This window comes from Adiantum capillus-veneris, chromosome 26, assembly GCF_014529385.1.
Source record: "Adiantum capillus-veneris isolate H3 chromosome 26, ASM1452938v2, whole genome shotgun sequence".
Taxonomy (NCBI): Eukaryota; Viridiplantae; Streptophyta; class Polypodiopsida; order Polypodiales; family Pteridaceae; genus Adiantum; species Adiantum capillus-veneris.
In genome coordinates, this window is record NC_140956.1 from 2,803,669 (window position 1) to 2,810,068 (window position 6,400).

General features: G+C 37.8%; 1 pseudogene; it reads left to right on the top strand.

The window, feature by feature from the left end:
- Positions 1-2,626: 2,626 nt before the first annotated feature.
- LOC147422892 (uncharacterized) lies at positions 2,627-5,542 on the top strand (annotated as a pseudogene).
- The last annotated feature ends 858 nt before the right edge of the window (positions 5,543-6,400 follow it).

Genomic DNA, 6,400 nt, shown 5'->3' on the forward strand with positions numbered 1-6,400 from the left:
CTAACTCATTATTCAATTACTAGACTCACGGCACCATGATTATTATCAAACACTATTTACATTGTATATCATAATAAATAGTAAAAACATATATCTGTGTTGCAACAACAAATGCAAATGATATGTGCGTATACATGTGGGGTTAATACGGGCACCTATAAACATGCAGAGACACTATCCATCTATTCATGTATACATGTAGGGACACTATAGAACTATGCAAGGGGTAACATATAAAGTTTTAGGTTAGTGTTTATATCGTACATCAATATCCAACTAGACTAGCAGTGCCGCTATTATTGTAGGGAGACTATAGAACTATCCCAGGGGTGAAATATACATTCTAGGTTAGTGTTAATTATATAGTATATCACTATCCAAGTAGACTAGCAGTGCCATTATTAATATCTTTGCTACAACAACCAATGAAAATTATATATACGTATACATATGTGGGGATATCTTGGCCTACAAAAAATTTCTTTCTGATTGACATCTTGTGTTGGTTACACATGAGGTATACACTATCATGGATGGGTTGTAGCTCTTAGGGACCAATCACACACGTCCGCCTCGACGTGTGCGACTTTGAGTTGGCACAATACCATCGATGCCGCATGTTGTTTGGAAAAGAAAAAGTATACCCGAGGTTACCCCCTCGCCCACAACAAGATAGCGACAGACTTCCAAATTCTGAGGCGCACAAAAACAACAGAGGGGCTGCGAACCACCAACGTCCCTAGCAAGAGATGTAAGCCATTACAGCTACGCTACATTGTTTCGAAGTTGGTCCTTAGGAAATTAGCAAACTACCTCTCTAATTTTTGGAAATTCCCAAAATACCTCTCAAAATTTCAAAGATTGATTTCCATTCAATAGAAGATGCTAAAACTAGAGTTTGAGTTGGTTATGTAGTTTTTGGAGACTATGAACTTCATTATTTGTAAACATAATTGCCCTTTTTTGTCAGGTGCTTACGCTTAAAAACGCCTCTCATTGCTCAATTGTCCAAAAAGAATAATGATTAGAATATCTTCAGGCCACCAAAATAGATACAATGGTATTTTGGGAATTTTTGAAACTTGAGAGGTAGTTTGGAATTTCCACAAATTAGGGGGGTGTTTTGGCCTTACAAAATGGCCCAATGAAAATGACTCGACTGGTGAACCATATCCAGGCTCCATGAATTCGACGCTGGCTAGGAGTGGGTCCACGCTGGCTGGCGGCAGACTCTAGTGAACCTCATCAGCCACACACACACACATTGTTGCGCTCTCTCTCTCTCCACGAGTCCACCGTGAGTCTGTAGCATCATTATGGAGGGCTATTCGGCGTCGTTTCTTACATTTACAAATTCTGGCAAAAACAATATTCGATTCAATAAGCTTTTATAGGCAAAGTAGTCACGTTTCAAGTTTCCCTCCAAAAACACACACACACACACACACACACATTCTGTTAGCAGCTACAATCTAAATCGGCACTCCATCTTCATATCCCGCCACATCTAATTTCTGGATTCTCTAGATATGCACAGAGTGGGTTGAACGTTCTAGTCTGGCTATGCACAGATCGTCACAGCGAACGCACAAGGCTTCTCCTCAAATGCAAGCTTCACTTTGCTAATAGTATTACTTCACTTTGTTGTATTACGACCGCGCGCCCAAGCTTGAATAAGCTCATGAGTGGGAGTCCTCCTTATAAGGCCACTGTCGACTGGGAGAGCAAGGGGTATATTGTGTGCGTGAAGCGAAGGGTGGCGCAGCTGCGTATATCTTGCGAAGGCTCCCACTTGCAGAGCAATATAAAAGGAGGGCACGGGGGGCTCAGAAGCCACAGCACGCTGCAGAAGCTAGGCGCCGCCAAGGGATTGGAAGGGGCTGAAGGCAGCCAGTTGATTGATAGCCAAAGAGAGGATACGAGCTGCAGTTGAAAGGGGGGGAAGCCATCTGACAAGCTCAGCAAAAGGCTCTCAAGGCCGAGCTCAGAGAGAGCGAGGGACATTAGAGACGAGCTCAGTACGGAGCCCTTAAGGGTGCGCTGCAGAAGCTGTAATCAAGGCCAACCAAGTCGTCTCCAAGCTCCTATATAAACGGCTCATCTCCATTTGAAACTCCGAACAGGTTCATACATGCAACAAGAAGACAAGCTCAGGTGCTCACAGGGGCTATTTCACGAGCTCCATAAACTGCATTTTCGAGGACAGATATGGCTGCCGAAGGGTACGTACACTGCTAAGCGTTTTGAATTCAAGATTATACTTTTCTCTTTAGCAAAAAATCAAGCTTTATTTAGTGTTCTTTGTTTAATCTTTTCAATTTGGCTCGTAGCTTTGAAGATGTGAGCTTTGACACTAACTCCAAGGTGATATCATGGGACACTCTATCAGTTGGTTAATTTTGTGCAAAGGTTTTGTGGTACAAGTGAATATTCTGAGGCTATTTTTTCCAGTGGCATTAATGGAAAACTTTGCTTGTATATGACTAGTGAAGGTTGGAGTGAGATAGGCATAAAGAGTGTTGCCCATAGACATGCTTTGGTGGGTTGGTCTAAAAGGGTACTAGAGGGTGGCCACATATTTGTTCCTAAGAGTCAAACATCACCCCTTTTTCATTCTTCCGAGAATATGAGCTTAACCTCACAAAGCAAAGCCCTAGAATACAACACCGAATCTCATGTCAAACCTACTTGACCCGATGTAGTTAGTGACTTCTATGCCACCGTTGGGAAAGCCTTCCTTGTGAAACATTATCGAGAAGCATGGGCATCTTTTAACAAGGGCATGGTAAAAATTAGAGAGTTGTTTGACATGGGTTTTTACGGGCAAGACAAAGAGGATTTTTCATTCATCAATCTCCGCAATAGTCGTGAAAAATCGGATCAAATTCTCGATTTTATCAGAGAAAATATGGAGCACATTCCACCTCTCCACTTTGGAAAACTTGGAGAATTGCCATGGCGAATTGAAGATGTGTACATGAAGGTCTTGGAACATCGAAACTACATTAGAAAGTGTGGCAAAGGAATGGTGGACGCAAAAAGACGTAGATGCTATGCTCAAGGCGACAACATTGATCGAAGTCTTGGTCATAATCACACCAATCCACAAACGGTATTACCAATATGTATGTTATGTATCTTGTAAGTTTTTTATGTATCTCTCACTTGTTCTAATCTCTCTCTCTCTCTCTCTCTCTCTCTCATTCATTCTAGAACGAGTTTGTCAAGGATGATATACCTCCCATGGAGTCTACCCAAGGTTGCGCTATGAGCAATGCATCAACTACATTGCACAAAGAAGACTCCTCGAAGTGCATTCTATACGGGCCTCGTCCAAGGGGTCATCACCCTTGATGATACCGATGAGGTAATTCTTTGAAAAATGACTTTTATAAACCTTGTAATATAGACATATCCTTTTGAAACAATTATATATGGATGTTTTTTAGGAGACCTGGCTACAAGGGGAAGTACCAACAAGCTATGAAGTTCTTCACCCTTATGTTAATAAAGGTTGCTTGGATGGCTCTCACGATCTTCAAAGAAGTCAAGCTCAACGAGTAAGTTTTAAAGAGCTTGTGATTCTAAGAAACTTAAAGTTTTAATTTATTGTTGTGATATTTGACTCCACCCTTGACTCTTACTTGTCTATTGTTAATGGTAAAAGCAATTGTCTATCGCCAATATTGTAAACATCGACTCGTGGGAACAACACTTCACTAAAGAGATCCTTAGAAATTGCACAATGAAGTATTCTTCTTGCAAAGATAAGCAAGATCCAATAGTTTTGAAAAATGCTTTGACTGTAAGTAGATTAGATGGTATCTTCTTACCTAATTTTAATACATTGTGCATAAATGTGAGATAGTATGTGTGTATATGAACTCTATTTTTCTTTGTGCACTCTAGAAATGTTTATTGAATTCAGAAGGTCCAAGGGCTTGTTAGATAATACTATAAGTTAGATATGGGTGATTAAGTGGGAAAGATTAGTATTTTATATCATTTGTCTTCTCTTTTAGGAAAATGTTTCTTTTATCTTTGTTCCACATGCTTGAAGTTGTAAAGTGCAAGTCCATGTCATTCTTGTAATGATAGAATAGAAAAAGGAAATCATCATTCTTTATCATTAGAGTTTGCTAAAGTTTTCTTATGCTATTATAATCTCTTTTTATTTTCTTGGGATTATACCCTTTCTCTTAATCTTAGCTTTGAACATAGTGAGTATTGCTTACCATTTTGTCATCTAATAGAATCTAATTGCTTTTATTTAAATTCTTAGGATAATGTTGCACCATTTTAGAATGAAGTAGAGCCACCATTGAACAAAAGCACAATTGTCAATGTACCGGCCATTGCTCATGAGATACAATATGCTTGTGACTATCAAGTAACTTTCGAGGATTTTATGTGTCAAGATACGAGTAATTTACAAGACAAGTGTCTTAATAAAAAAGTTAGACTCTCTCTCTCTCTCTCTCTCTCTCTCTCTCTCTCTCTCTCTCCATTTTCAAAAAAGAAATCCCTTAGGCTAATTGTTAGGTAAATGAAATTCACACTAACAAACTCTTGAAATTCAAATGTTCATGTTCATATAGTAGAAATTGATTATAAAGTGCTGTTAGGAAAACATGGTTCCCTCTCACTCGAGAGACTTATTAGGGACTTTTGAGAGAAATGAAGATATTGTTGTGCAATGCTTGAACATTGATTCATGTCAACAAGTGATCAATGACATTGAATCAAATAGCTTTGTAAGTTATAAGCTCTACTCTTACTTGTCTCACCCACCACAACATCTTCTTTCTCTCTCTTTCTCTCTACTCTACTTAATTTTTTGTGGTTTGTAGGAAAATGCAATTAATCCAAAGATGAAAACAAAAAAGTTTGCAAGCCTGTCTTCAGTGATGGTAACCATTGGCACCATGAGTTAACTCTATTTTTAAGTTTATTCTATAAAATTACAACAATGACAAACAATCTGTGAGCTTTTTCTCATAGAACACCTCGAGCAAAGAGCCTCTTAAAAAGAATAAGAAGTTACCAACTTCAAGTGGCAGGAAGGTATGTTTGTGAGTTAATTCTTATGTTGTTAGAGTGGATAATGATCAATAAAAAATTTCATTGTGTGTAGGTACTTGGTGATCTCTCTAATCAAATCCCCCCTTCTATATGTAATCAAAATCATTCAACAGTGAGTCTTAATTTGAACAATTTAAATGTGTGAAAATGTTGACATTGTTAATGCCACCTTTTGATTAATGGTTCTTTCTTGTGTAGATGTCTAAAGTAACCAGGTCATGTAGAATTATAAAAAAGCCATCAAGGTTCAATGAGAGCTTTGATGAAGAGGTTAGATGAAAGTAATATTGTATTTAGACATGTCACTTAGCTAAAGATAATTGACATGCCTTGTTCTAGTTACTAATTATTGTTTTTTTGGATGCTTTAGAGTGTGGTGGAGCTATTGAGCAATGATCGCATGGAGGCAATTGCAATGGATACATTGAACTTAGATGATGTAGATGACATGTATGGTTAACTTTGGCCAACTATAAGAGACCTAAAGAGCACACACAAAGTACATTTTAAAAGTTGCACTAGCAAATCACAGCAAGAGCATTTTTTGAGATGTTATAGAGAATGGATTGCTTCCACTAAAGCCTCTATTTAAAGGCCCTTGTAATTCTATTCATTTTAGAATCGAAACCTCAAAAGTTCTCTTCATCTATGCTCATCTACATGGTGATAAACCGTCCAAATGATCTTGGGAAGTAAGCTTAAATTGTTTTCAGCATTGTTTCAAAGTAGTCATGCAATTTGTCTCTAACCATTTTTATAAAAAAATAATTACAAGAAAATATGAAATATTTTAAAGATAGGGTACGAAATTTCAAGACATGTGTACTTGAATGTAATATGATAGAAATATTGACAAATTTAGGTATATGAGACCTTGAGATATGTGTCCATAAGGTGAGGGGTAGATATGGTCTTTTAGAAGTGTTGGTCAACAAGTAGCTTGGAAGGAATACTCTACTAGCTTGGAAGAGTGAGATGGCATTCTACCTAGGACGCTTTAGCCTTTTTGCCATGAATTTTACCTATTCTTTACATGTGAAATGTGAGCTACCCGTTATAAATTACAGTAAAGCGCAAAGAAAAGAATAAAACCTTTGGTTTTTTCAAGAAACGGGTGGTTGCAAAAAAACAATCCTGATTGTAGCCAATACATATATTTATATTTTTAACTGTGCCATGTCCAATATTTTCAAATTGGAAAACAAGTTTTCCATGTGGAAGTTCTAATATACCCATGTGGAAAAGTTTTCAAGTTGGGCGTGAGAAATTTCCCATATAAATAAATTCCAATTTCCATGATGTGATAAGTAAAACCTAC